Source organism: Chiroxiphia lanceolata, chromosome 4 (assembly GCF_009829145.1).
Source record: "Chiroxiphia lanceolata isolate bChiLan1 chromosome 4, bChiLan1.pri, whole genome shotgun sequence".
NCBI classification, from domain to species: domain Eukaryota; kingdom Metazoa; phylum Chordata; class Aves; order Passeriformes; family Pipridae; genus Chiroxiphia; species Chiroxiphia lanceolata.
Genome location: NC_045640.1, coordinates 42,389,866 through 42,404,732, shown reverse-complemented (window position 1 = coordinate 42,404,732; position 14,867 = coordinate 42,389,866). Strand labels below are relative to the sequence as shown.

Below are 14,867 nucleotides of genomic sequence, written 5' to 3'. Positions count from 1 at the left end.
AACAGCATGGTCCATGAAGAATGCATCAAGGAAAATTTGCAAGAAGAAAATTATATGTCAAAGTGAAATACTTTCTTTTTTTCTTTCAAAGGGATACTTATTTTAAATAATTTTATTTTCATAGTGACATTAGCTGTTGAAAGGAAGAAATATGACTGTTAATCAGCAAGAGCTGGAAGCACAATTTTAATGCTTATAACATATGATATTAGAGAAAACTGAAAATCTCTATGATCCAGTAATAATACTACACAACATTTAAGTATTATATACATACTTTAAAAGTACAGAAAACTGTAATTTTTCAGAGTACTTTCACTATTAAAATGCAAATTATACGTTGACAACATACTTAACAGCTCTTATTTCTGTTTAGGAGACAATTGATTGTGTTTATACTGCTGAGGGGAGCTTTTCCAAATCACTGTCTACGATTTTCCTTAAGAATTGAACTAAATAAAACATGGTAGAAATATTTTGTAAAATCTAATGATAGTCTCACATTGTAATTTGTGAACCAGGTTAGATCGTTTCTCCCCATTTATTAGTGTTATTATCGTTATGATAAAAGTTTTCCTTCTAAATTATTATGCAGCAGTCTAAAATTGTGCAGAAATCTAAACTGTAGTTCTATTTTTATAGTATTGTTTTAATTGTCCTCAGAATTTTACACTTGCTTAATTGTAGAGAAAAAACCCCATGAACAGGCTAAAAGGCAATGTGCAAAGTTGGATCAACTAGGTGAAAATGTATTTACCACAACTGTCTCTGAATCCAGTTCACAGAAAACATAGACTTTTTTTTTTTGCTTAATCAAGTATAGCACTTCCAATTTAAATTTCATTAACTCCTCCAAACTTCCAGGAACAGTTGGTCCAAGAAGAAGTAGAAAGTAAACAAGTGAAAGTGAGCTAGTCCAAGTTATTTCAATTTCATTCACTTGATTTTCTACAAATAAACCTTATAGCTCTTTAAACACTATTAATTACGATTAGGATGTGATCTGCATTTCATATTTGAATTTGTAAACAATAACATACATTTTCTAAGTTTACAAACATTGTAGAAATTCTATGAGGCTGTGGAGCAGGCTGGAGACTTTGGCTGCTTATACATGCAAGTAGGTGAAATGCAGTATTTGGGCAACACTTGCATTTTTCCCATTGTTTTCAGGAATAAGAGCAGAGAACCGCCATACTCCAGAAAATCCTCCCTCAGAGAAAGAAAATTAATAAAATAATAAAACCCCAGACAAATTCAATAGAAAGTTTAACAAAATTAACAAAAACATTGAATATACATTACTATGAATTTTATATGAAAATGAGACAGTCACAAACAGAATGTGTAAAGTGCAAAATGTACCCCTGGGCTGCCCTATTTCAGACCCTTTTGATGGTTTAGAAAGCAATCAATCACAAAGAGAGTCCCCTGTTCACCCACCTCTTGTAAAATTGCATTCACATTGTCTGCAACTGGCAATTTACTCTCTTTTACCTCATGAGAACTCGAGCACCTTGACTCCTAGATAGACACCAACCCTCATTCAGGCTTAGAAGGAAAAATGATGAGTTTCTCCTATTTATTATTTTCTTCTACTCCCTGACTCCTTTTTTTTTTCATTATTTACAGCTTCTTTAGCACTGAAGTCATCCAACTAAAGAGCATTTTCTGATCTACAAGATTCAAAACATATTGCTGAGAAAGATTTATAATTTCTACTTGTTTTAGGGAATTATTCATTCTACAAAAATTAGAGCATGCTCTTATGTCTCTCTTATTACCATTGGACTGTATCTTAATACGTAGTGAAATATAACCCTTTGAAATATTTTTATTTTTCCAATAAATATTATCTGCAACACTTTTAACAGCAATGACAACTCAATTCAGTTTTTATTTTCCTCTATTTCTTTTTTCTATAACTATACTGTCAGTCATTTTACATGGAGATTGTTCCATGAAGCAACAGAAATTTTTTATTTTTCACCATTCAACTACACCATTGTGATGAACCATGTAAGGAGGCAATTTATGCCAAATATTTACAACTCAGTGAACTTTTATAGAGAACCATTTTTAGGAATACATCAAACAAAAATTTAAAAGAGAAAACTAAAAGAATGTAGTTTATTAATTTATAGCAAAGTTACTGTTCTCAGTCTACATACTGTTAGTTCTTTATCCATCTAGATTAGTATTGGTTTGTTGAGTTTGCTACCATTTCTTCAGTTTGTTTTGCTTTGTGGGTTTGGGTTGTTGTACTGATGTTTTTTCAACAGTGAAATTACATTCTTGCCTGAGATTCCTAGCTTTACAAAAATGTTCTTTTTTTCTGAGTCCTCCCATCACCATCAGGTACTGCTATCCACTGCTTCTATGTAATGGGCTTAATCTGTAGGAAGAGAAGCTGCAAGAGCACAAAACAAGCAAAGCACTCAAAACTGTGAAGGACATGTGGGAAGGGGATTACCAGTATAGCATTTGATAAAAAATTTACAAAGGAGCACTAGCAAGGATGCAATATAAGAGCAAACCAAAGAAATAAAAGAGTACAGTATTAATCCTTCATTAGAAAACCTGCCCAGACATCTAAATTTTAATTCTATGATACATGTCCTAGAATATGTTTCCAGTAAGGAAGAGAATTTCAATGCTGCTGCATGCAAAACTACCACCGTGAAATCAGGGTTACTTTAGCCAGAAGCTAAAATGAATTTGAATCACTTACTAGCTACATTTTATTAATAAAATATGGCCTCCCAGTAATTCAAATCAAGCCTTGTCCAATAAGTAAAGGGTATGGTAATGTGATTTTAAGGCAACTGAAGAATTAAATAGAAACAAATCTATTAAAATACATCAAGTATCTATCAAGAAACATACAGTGTTTTAATGCACAGTAGACAACTCTACATGCTCACTTGACCATCTTTGGTCAATCTGTATGTCAGTGTTCCCAAACATATGTCTGTCCTTACCTTAAGGAAAGGCTGGTTCCAACAGAGCCCTTTGGAAAGGCCACTCATGGTACCAGGAGCTGCTGAATATCTTCAGGGATGGAAAAATTGCTGAGCTGGTAAACAAGATCCAGCCTGAAGGCTGGAGCTCATGCAGAGGCTAAGAGGAAGCACAGAGGATGAGTCTGGCAGTAAGACCACAAAAACAGAGTAAAACCTTCTCTGGAGCTGAGGGTAAATGATCAAATTTTGCTGCTGTTCAGTTAGAAGTTAATCGAACTGAAACACAAAAGTAAGTTGCAGTCTACAGGGATGAAATGGGCAGCACATTAACGTACTATTTCTGTTCTGTTCTGTTTCTGCAGCTACAGCTGCAGCTACAGCTACAGCAATGTGCTCACCAAAGGATTTAAAAAAAAAATCATCCTCCTTATGAAATGATGGCAATGAAGATAGAGACTATCACAATGTTTCTGTAGGTAATGTGATGCTCAGGTAAAATGACATTTTCAACTTTATATCACAGAACAAGGAGATAGAATAAAAATCAACTTACTCCTCCCACTCTTCTATTACTTCCATCTCATTCATATTATTTCTGGATGGCTAAAATATGATTTGTAATGTTTTCCTACTCTCCATACTGGAAATAGCACTCTTAGCACTTTCACTGCCCTAAAAATATATGTTTTGTAACTATCACTCTGGCATAAAAGCTACAAATTAGTCCCTTTAATACCTTACTAACTGATTTCAGCTTCTAGAACAGACATACCTCTGTAAGTTTTTTATGCCTTTGATGTTATTTTTTAGCTTGATAACCTCACTTACTTTGGTATTGTCTGATTTCCATTGATATCCTTCTTATCCTTTTCTAGTAACTTCATCATGTTCAATGAAGTTGCCAAGCCTGCTTCCTGACTATTGTTTTTGTCCACTGTAAAATTCACTTTTATCCATCCATTGTCTGCTGTATTTTCTCATCCTCTCATCTTCCCAACAAGCACAATACCATTTTTAGCTGTGTTTCCTTTCTGTGCAAAAATGGAAATAATCTAGAATTCAGTTTAACAACAAAGACATAAATAAAACACATAAAGAAACCCACTTGCTGCTGTGTACATCCTGGTTGTTGATTTCAGTCTGCCTTTATATCTTATCACTAAAAATTCCTTCTTTTTCTCTCTGGTTCCCTGCCACTTCTTGTTAGAGAATTAAGGAAAATCCTGTCTACTTTTTCTCACCTTTTGAAGAAGGGTTTTTACTTTGAACTCCTGACCTCTGCAGAGAAAAATCTCCATCTGCTTCTTTATTTCTTTTCAAATTTTCAGGAATATTCTACTCCAAGTCATCTCCAATTAAGTAGTATAGCTGAGTATCTTTTGGTATTCAACATTGCACCTTCTCTATGGAAATAAAGAAACTTTTATAATATTGATAATTAAAATTTATCACATTAACCACCTAAAAAATTACCATGACATAATTCTCCAATTGTCTAGTTTACTGTTTTGCTGTAACAAAACTACTTTGACCATTTGTTCCTTTTGTAAAGGTTAGATTAGGTTATTATTTCCTTCTTGATGAGTTGTGGGAAGTACTTTTAATTGCCACCACACCACCATTGTTCTGTTAGGTGCAGTACAGGGAAAGATTGAACCTGCTAGTACTCTACTCTTGTTCGTAGAATAATTTATCCCCAATCAAATGGCTGTATTGTCACTCAAATTAAACATTCTCCCTGAATGACTTTTGCCGTGGAAATATCCTTGCTTCCAAATTTATACTTGGGTGTAAACATATATAAATAGCTTTATTCAATTCAGTTAAACGTCTTCATTTCTTGATTGGCCTTTAGGCTTATGCCTTAGATTACAATATCAAGCATGGCTGTAATAAAGAGAAATTCCCCTGAATTTTGCTAAAGACACTGATTTGGCATTGGTGATAATTGGGTTAAAAGTGAAATTTAAGAAGTAAATAGCTTTATTCTTTTTAAAAAGAACTAATGAACAGAGAAGTAAACAATCTTAGCTATTGGAATAGTGCTGCTAAAGTTGAGAGGTTGAGATGGAGATAGAGATGGAGATGGAGATAAAACTTTCTGCAACAGTAGTACAAATCAAAAACAGAAAGAAAAATAAGCAACAGGATAAATCATGCATACTATGATCTACCTTTTTTTCCATTTGTTTGAGCTTAATATTTTATATACCTTCACTATAACATCTCAAGACAACTGCTATAGTAAAACTACAAATGAAACTAAATCAAGTGTAATTTGAAATTCCACAAACTTCCAATTTCTCCTAATAGATTAAGAGCCAAGGAGAGACACAATTTTAAGTTACACAACTGAAAAAGAGAGGGAGAGAAAGCATACTCAACAATCTCTCAGGTAAGGGCTGTTAAGAGAGGCAATGATTGCAGAGCAGGTAAGTGGTTCCCTCTGCTGGGAAAGATGAAGGTTCTAAACCTAAAAATAAAATAAAATAAAATAAAATAAAATAAAATTTGTCAAAGTAGAGCTAAGTTTCTATAATGGTTTTCCTAAGAGAACAAGAAATACATGCTGTGTACAAAGGTAATAGGTACACGGTTATACCTTGGACACACAGAATAAAAATAGCTTCAGGTACAGTTACAACAGCTGAGATACAAATTTTAAATTATTAATTTTAAAATGTTTTATGAAGTTTTTCTTATTCTACTCTGACTAATGGACTTTCTAATTAAAATGTACTTTTTATTAAAAAATAATGAAAGGAGGGACTTAATAGAGAAAATTGGTAGCATAGAGGTGAGTCTATTAACAGCAACCTGAACTGAAACAAAATAAATCAACTGAGCTTAAAAAAAGATTTTCAACCTGTCAGAAATCTGTCCTAGAGGTCTGTCCTACTGCTTTTATTTTGGTGAAGTCTGGCAGCATTTATGACTGTTGTTTCAATTTAAGATTAAATCTAAGTTTCAATCTAAGAGTCTTATTTTTCTATAGGTTGCATTATATGAAAAACTAATTATCACTCTATGATGTTAAAAACCTATTTACTTCTAAGTATATAGAGTTTCCTCTGCAGTTTAAAGTATACTATTGGGCCAGTATTGAATCTTGGGGACAACATTGGTGACAGGCCTCCAACTAGGCCCTGTGCCACTGATTATGACCCACTGGTGCCTGCTGTTCAGCCAGTTCCCAATTTAAATTTTTTAGGGTTGTGTGAATACCATACACTTTCATGTCCCTGAAGGCTTAGAGATATTTGGTTGCACCTCTGATCTCCACATTCCCAATTAGCCAGTGTTGTTGTGGTTACCTTGTGATATCTTCCATCAAAATCAGGTCTTGAATTTAATTCCATGGAAGTGTTCCAGGCATTGCTTTTCTTCCCAGACAAATGTTTCTAGTTTCTATCAATTTTTTGCTCTTTAAACTGCAGAAACAATGGATGAACAATTATAAGCATTTTATAGAAACAGTAAAGACCTAAAGCATACCTAAATTATTTTCATATGAACATTGTGACATTACACCTCTGTTATTCTGGTACTGGCAGTTTTTTAAATCTCATCCACTACAGCAGTAACATCATTTAAAATCGGATCTGTTGAGTGGAAAATGTGTTGTGGATTTTTTTTTTAACGTAAAACCCAGAGTATGAAAAATGGAAAGAAAAGCTTGAAATGACTGCTTACCACAAAAATGCTTCCTATCTTAGTTCACTGGTCCTCTGCTGTCTCCAGGCCCACTTTGAGTCCCTTTGGGATTTTGAACTTGTAGACTGAAGTGAATTTCTGAAGTTATGCTTGTTTGTCACATAGGTTGGTTTCTTTTCTCAGTTATAAGGAACATGATTACTTTTAGAGAGAAAAAAAAATAAACCTTTTGCAGTATTTGAGTTCAACAACCCATTACAGAGTGAAGGGATCAGAGCTTTTGCTTTGGTGGATGTTACTACACTCTCACATTTTATAGCAAGTGCATCAACTGGTGAACACCTCTGGTGAAGACTAAATGGAATAAAGACGGATATGCTGAGAACATAAAACACAGAAATAAATTTATTCCCTTTATATTAGAAGGGTTGGAGTTTTTAAGAAAATAGCAAGCTGATCTAAAGTCCTGAGTCAGTGTCCACTCACTCCAGTGCTGCCCTGCTATTTATGTTCATATAAACTAACCTGAAAAAAAATCAGGATCCAAAATCATCCTGTGCCAAAAAGTAATTCAATAGGCAACTTAATTAAAAAATAGTTGTATAAAAGAATTTGAAACAGAAAATACACAAGATGAAAACAAAAGTTGTATTATTTTATGTGTGGATTTGGAGTACTAGGAACCAAGCTTATCAGAGGGAAAAAAACCCACAGAAAACTCTTTCAGGTATGGATTACTGGTTCAGAAACACGCCTTTGAAAACTCCAAATCCTGTGGTATGATTAATTATTCTGTAGTTCACCATGAAGTGTTTTTAGCTGCTTTAACATACACAGAAGATTGCTGCCTTCTCTACTGAGCACTGCAAGAAGATGAAGATTATCAAAAGTTTCTGAAACACATAATTCTTGAAATATTTGAAGTTAGCAATCATTGCTTTTACTATGCTACTTGGATTTCTGGATCCAGATTAACCTTTTATATCCATTACTCCATGACATTAGATGTCTCCCTCCTTGACATTATAAATCCAGAAGCAGCTCATCTTCCCTTTGCCTTTAATACCTGTAGTTTTATGAAGACGAATAGGATCATTAGGAGGGAATTTGTAATTTTCATTCACAGACTAGCATGGTTATCATGAAAGGTCTCCTTTACAAATAAGAAATTCTTTATAACTCTTCCCTAAATTCCACAGATGTACAGAGTCGACTCTTCTACACAGTTCAATCCAAAGAGTACGTCTTAAATTCATAGAAAATCCACAAATGATTTTTCAATTTTTTTTTTCTTTTCTTTTAAACTCTCAGCCTGAATCTTGGCCTAAGGACCTTTTTCCTTTAAAATGGTCTTAAGAAAATAGATTTTTCCATGAACTGGCATGGAACAGGACACAACTATTTCTGTAAAATGCTACTGGACCAGGAAATATTTATTTATTTATAATGAAGTAGAATAATTGTTCTGGAATCTACAACAATTATCTTGTCAATTGCATTTATTTAATTATTTTTTAAAATGCAAGTAAATCCATTTTATAAAGAGTAAAAGTACTTGTCTAATATGAATAAAACAAGAAAATCAGTGGAAATTAATAGTACTTGAAGTGAGGCATGTATGGAAGTTCACATTGCTTGTCTTGTATCAAAATGAGGAAAAAAAATCTCATTATGATGATTATCATATAATATAAACCTATCATTAATTGATGGGATACAAGTTTGAATATGTATGTAATACCATACATATGGTATGTACTTGCACCATATGGTGCAAGTATTTATCAGTGTTTTGAACGTACCATGAAAACTGATAATTAGAAAAATAAGGTTGTTAGGTACTATAAATTTAAAATAAATACTTGATTCTAACCTCTAACAATTACACTCAGAAATCACAGTTACAAAGTCTTTAGTGATTATATTATCAGAAAAATTTCATGAGTCCTGAAAACATTCTCTGCTAACTTCCTAATATTTACTGTTACTTTTATTTTAAATATCTTACACACCAAGAAACATACAAGATTCCCTGTAAAACCTGAATAAATGATCTTTTCACAAGGCCCACTCCATTAGCCATGCATTCTACAGTGTTGTAAGAATTGATCCACTATACAGAACTAATAGAAATGGCTATTTAACAGAAAGAAGATACTTAGAAAGATTTGTAATAGAACTGGCAATGAACCTCTTTTGTTGAATAGAAGCCAGATAATTCTCTTAGATTTTAATATAAGGTGCAGATTACAACAGTAATTGCATACGTGGCATGGCAGGGATCCCACGTACAATCCTATTATTACCTTGACAATAAGTCATTAGCAGTTCAAAGAGAATTCAAAAAATGACATTAAGCCAAAATATGAAAGCTACTTTAGAAACTGGAAAAAGGAAGACACATATACTACAGCTAAAATAGAAATTAAAAAGCAATGGCTTAGGACAATAACATACTGTTATTGAAGGAAGTAAATCTTTCACTGCTTAAGGCAAGGAAGTGATTAAGAGGACCATGTGAGTAGGAAGACTGACTAGGGCCCAGGAGAGGAGAAAAAAAGAAAAGTAAAATAAAAGAAAGAAAATAAACTAAACATGTGGTCATGCAAGATATTTAACTTTGAAACAACCTCTTAAGGAAATCAGAAGAAATTATATCATTTGAGACCTTTAATTAATATGCTTTGATGAAAGCACCAGAAAATGCATTGCTTCTACCCCCCTCCCCTCAAATGCAACTGGAAGCAAACTGACCTGTTTTTCTTTCTCTAGTAGCTATTATTTTGCACTGGTAAAATATCCCAAGGCCTAATAATAATATCAGAAACTACTAGGTTGGAGAAATTAGCTGAAAGAAAGAGAGAGAATAGTATATTACAAGAAAATATTGCTAGCAGATTACCTTAGATACCTATTGCATACATCAACAAGGTTTCAGGCAAAAATAAATCCTTCCAGTATTTCAGACAAACAGATTTGCTGTTTCGGTAATTATCAGAAAGCAATAGAGACACTGAAAAGAGGGAGAATTCCTACAAAATACTGTTATTTTTGAGCTATTTTCAGCCTGAAGCTTAGAGGACTAAGCACAGTGAATACATGCTGATTACTTAACTACATTTTGTATCCTTTTGTAAGTAAAGTCTCTATTGGCATACTGTAATGCAGGTTGTTCACCTAATCGCAGAAATGAGTCAAAGGTGATTATTCTCACAAACTCCAAAGGACAAAAAATACACATGAAGCAGAACTTAGCTTCTCAAGCCTCTCAAGTTGTACCTGCAATCAGCATACCACCAAGAAAACCAACTTAGAGCAGCAGGAACAGGTGTATTTAGCAGCAACATAGATTAATTGTTAAATAGAAAATTTTCATGAATGTTTTCCCAACTTAGCTGTCATCACTATCAATTACAGCAGCTGTTTACATAGAAAAGCGATAGCAGGAAAATATTTTTATCTACCTTAGTGGATACATCAATCAGAGACAGCAGAGCTCACACTATATGGTGTATCAAGACTTCCTTGTGTACCAGCTTGCCTAATGTCAGCTGTTGCCACATGATTGTTTGAGAACTCTTGCCATAGAAAAAAACGCTCTTCTCTAGTCAAAATTTCTTGGTACCTTTTCTCTTTTAGCACTGATTTTCAGTTACATCTCCTGCTAGTATTTCAGTAACATTGTTTTAGTTGAACCACAACCAGTCACAGCATCAGTGTGATATGACTGCTAATTTCAGACCTGTTACAGTTCATTAATTCCCCTATTCTAAATTGCCTTCATTTATGAAAAAGAATATTTCATATAATTTTATTTATCTTAAATGTTCTTATCTCTCCACAATATCATGGAAGTGTTGCCTGTTGTTGCAGAGATGGCCTCTCTTTACTAAACTTTGGGGTGACTAGAGTTGTTCCTGATCTATGAGGGTTGAGTATGCAAAAAATTTGTGATCCTCTGTTACGTGATGTTATGTCCCAGGCAACAGTAATGAAGGCAGTTAAGAGATAAAAGAGGAATCTAGAATAAGCTTACACTGATACTTGACATTTTTACATGATTTTTTTGTCACTTGGTTTGTTCATTTATGATATTTCACTGTAATTGTCTAATTATTCCTGTACAGAGGTCCTTCTATCTTCTTTTCAATTGCCTCCACTAAAACTCAATTTCCATTTTGTGATCAGTTTCTATTTTGACTCAATGTCTCTTTCAATGTTTAAAAAAACCCCACGGTTCAGGAAGTATTTATAAAGCTCCATGTACAACAGTAAGGATTTTTCCCTGAGAAAGATCATCACTGACAGGAGATAAACTAAACTTATTTTTAAAATCACACAGAACTGAGATCTTGGTCTTTTAAATAAGACAGTACTTTGCAAGTAAAGGAATAAGGCACAAGGTTATGCAGTAACACCTACTGCATTTTAACTTAGATTAAGACAAGACATAGCAGGAGGTATTCAATTAAAAATATGTTATCAGCTGTGAAATTTTATTTTTTCTTAAATAATAAGAGAGAAATCTCTGAAATCAATAACGATTTTCCAGGCCTCAAATTATATGATCATATCTGCATAGAGCAAAGAACGAAGAAGGGAGTATATGACCAGGAGAAATAGTTATTCAGGATTATACATTTTCATAGACAACAACAGTATTTGAATGTGCTGAAGTTGGAGAATGATGAATTCCAGAATTCTGGACTTCTGAGGGGTAGTATATGTAAGGACTTTGAGACGTACTAGAAACATATTTGGTTAGAAGTGAATTGATGCACAGGACATGAAGCCAGGGAAAAGTATTAAGTAAAGCTTAATATTGCAAGATCAGATGATGGTATATCTTGTTAGATCAACATTTTGTGCCTGAATGCTGCTTGATGCATTTTTACACTTGAGAACTAGTATCTAAATAGAATGGGAGTGCTTTCCATTTGTGTCAAAAAATGGCACATAACAGCAACCTTATGCAAGATTTCTTCCCAGGAAGACATCTCTAATTATGGGATACATCCTCTCACAATATCCATCTGGGCAAAACATAAACTTGAGGAGTAGATTTTGTAAATTCTCATTGTGTTAGTAATTAGTTAAATAGTTGATTAGGTAAATTAGTTGATATTACAGTGAATATTTGAGTTAGAAATTTATTGCTTGAAATTTTATTCTACTTTGCAAATCTCTTGAAATCATTAGTTTGCAAGTCATTTGAAAGAGAAACATTTGCAAAAAACACCAAGTGTAAATGAGGAGTACTTTTTAACTGGCCAACTACTAAGGAAAGTAAGAATGTTATCAATAGGTAAAAACAGCAAATAAAAATATTACTGTAATAAAAAATATTTTTATGTCAAAAAATAGGTAGTAGGATTTAAAAAACATTGATATAAAATATTTTCAAGTTTTATGTTTCCCTTCAAATCTAAATCAATAATATTTTTTTCTCTATCTTTATTGTTTTGCCCTAGTAAGGTTCTATGATAGCCTCAAGAGACTCAAAAAAGAATGTGCTCTCCTGCAGGTGATACAACTTATTAGTCTCTTTTCTTCATAGAAGTTTTTTTCCTGCACAAAGTAAACCCCAAAGCTATTTCTAACCTCATTTAATCCTTTCAATACCTTGATAACCTGCCCTGCAGTATTTTATCTTTATCACAGTCATGAAAGAAAGTGCTTTGGTCTGCAACTTTTCATGGGAACAAAATTGCACCTCAGACTTGTGGTATAAGACATGACACTGTAATGTGTGAACCATGAATTATTGAAAAAGTAAAGGAATCCTGAAACAGAATCACTTTTCCAAAGGCAAAACTTCAGTCCAGGTTTGCAGGCTGGGTACCCTAAACATCAAAGCCAGCCAAAACATGACCTGCAGGGAGATGAGTCAGGATATCTCAGGTCACTTCCTAACAATCAAGATTTGTATTGAGTCCAAGTGTAACATGAATTTTTCACTGAGATAACAAAACACATAGTTGCACATCCATGCTCAATACCTTTAAATAACTCTTCCTCTCTTATCCCTATCCAGCTATGGTCCAAGCTAATGATACAATAAGTGGAAAAAAACTCCATCAAAAAATACTCCCCCCCTAAAAAAAGTACACAAAACCCCACACCCCTTCCTACCCTCACACCCACTGTGAGAAAGACCTCCTAGAGTTTTGACCCTACAGTTTTGAAATATTAAGATTAGTAGGTAAACTTAGAGTATTTAATAGGCATATAATACATAGCCAAATCCAGTGGATTGAAGGATGCAGGTGGTCTATCCCCTCCTGAGCTGACTGAGAGGATCTGCTCCAGTCCCATTTCCAGGTCTTACTAGGAATGAAGCTGAACACTAATCTCTCATGGGCACACAAAAGGTCTGTGCAAACACAACAACTTACAAACAGATCAGTAGACAGGAGAAAAGTATTGGCACAGACACCCACTTAAAAAGAGACTGCATGAATAATCACTCAATCCTTTCTCAGAGCTCTTGGGGAATAAACCCTTCCCAGATCTCATCAGTGTTTGACTCCCAGGTTCTCCATCTCTCTGGGGTCCTACTATCAGATCTAGCTTCCAATTAGCCAGCTCCCCGCTAACCATCATCCAGACTTCTCCTGATTGCCAGACAGACTGCCTTGAATTTTGCTACTGAGTCCACATGCAGAATAGAGAGCACATTCAGACAATGGTTAAAAAGGGAGGTTAACCATGAAATGAGAGGTGATGATCAGTTGCAGGGTTGGTGAGACAAGCACAGTGACCAAGAGCCTGCTTACACATTCCCTGCCTCTTTTATGCCCCTTTCCTCTCATTGCTCTGCATTTGTTCCATCCCAGTTCACTCCTACCTCTTCACTTTGAAGCTTCTTTTTCTCTACTTAAACATCCAATAATAATTTCTGTGCAGTCTTCAAATTCTTCAAAGCCAGAGTGCCCCTCTCCACCCCTCTCCAAGTTTCCCCTAGTATGTCCTACCCACCTTTATGCAGTCATCCCCTTAGTTTGTGCAGCATTCCTCTGTGGAAGCACCACAGCAGGTTTTCCAACAGGGATAAAGGCTTAGCTGTTCGGGATAAAGACTGAGATCTATCAGTCTTGCTAGTTTTAGTACTTGATTCAGAGAGGCTGAGATTCCCAACTCATTACTGCTTCTCTGATCACTGCTTTCTCTTTGTGTCTATTTTGAACAGCTGTTAGTAAGGTATCCTTTGTTTTGTCAGTATTTCCCCAGAACAGAGAACAGAGTGCAGGCAGCCTAATTTCATGGTTTTCTTTCTTTTTAAAGTCCCTTGCCTTTTATATAGTGAGGTTTAAAACCAAACTCCCTCAGATTGCATGATTGATTCATATCTATATGCCACCGAAAGGTTACAAACAGTAGTGAATTAGTGACAGAAACAGGTATATAACTCAGTATATTATGTAAATGAAAGTATGAGGGACTTGAAAGACTTCAAAAATCTATTTAAGTAGAAACAACCTGACAAAACTATTGGTAATACTTAGAAAAATAGTGGTTATTTAATAAATTCAAAATCAGCAGCACTTTCTTGAGATGGTTGTAATTTCAAATTTGCTATAGTAACTAACAGAAAATTTGATACAAATACTATATCATTGTAGCACAGTGTGCAAACAATCAATGTGAAGGGATTGTCCTCCTCTTTAAAATTTTAAGCATCTTTTTCACTAGATGTCATGCTCCTGAGCTAGAGATTATGAACTAACTACAGATTTATTATCATAGAAACATATTTGTAACTAATACAAGAAAGCAAGCTGAAAAAAAAAAGGAAAACTAGTTAAGTGCTAATTCATGTGGAAGATATTAAAGGGTTTTATACATTTGATCTAAACCCCAAAGTTTGGAACGAGAAAGAGAAAGAAAATGGTACTAAAGTGAAATCAAATATGGTTTTTTTCTATAGATTTTTTTTACTTCTACCTTGAGATGGACTTTTTTATATATTCTTTCACCCAACCATAAGGATAACTGCTCCTAATGCTTTTTAAGAATGAGCAATCAGTGCCCTTTCAAAAAAAAAAAAAAACCCCAAAACAAAACCAAAAGAAAAAAAAAAAAGGAAACATGGAAACATCTTACAAATGCCACATAAATTCTAGTTTCTCCTTTCCCCCCTAACATTAGAATCTTGAATTTTTATTATTTTTTTCTGAAAGAAAAAAAGCATCTTCTTTTTAAAACTTACTGTAACAGTGTCTGTTTGGGTTTTTTCAAGTGTGACAGTAA

The 14,867-nt window shown here is 34.0% G+C and overlaps 1 long non-coding RNA gene across 1 annotated transcript; it reads right to left on the bottom strand.

Moving 5' to 3' along the window:
- Nucleotides 1–2,955: 2,955 nt before the first annotated feature.
- Nucleotides 2,956–13,574, bottom strand: LOC116786173. Its single transcript, XR_004356851.1, has 6 exons — nucleotides 13,465–13,574; nucleotides 9,372–9,465; nucleotides 6,657–6,818; nucleotides 6,278–6,394; nucleotides 4,205–4,366; nucleotides 2,956–3,120 (listed from the first exon to the last, which is right to left on the bottom strand). It is a non-coding gene; the product is annotated as an uncharacterized LOC116786173 (long non-coding RNA).
- Nucleotides 13,575–14,867: the final 1,293 nt, after the last annotated feature.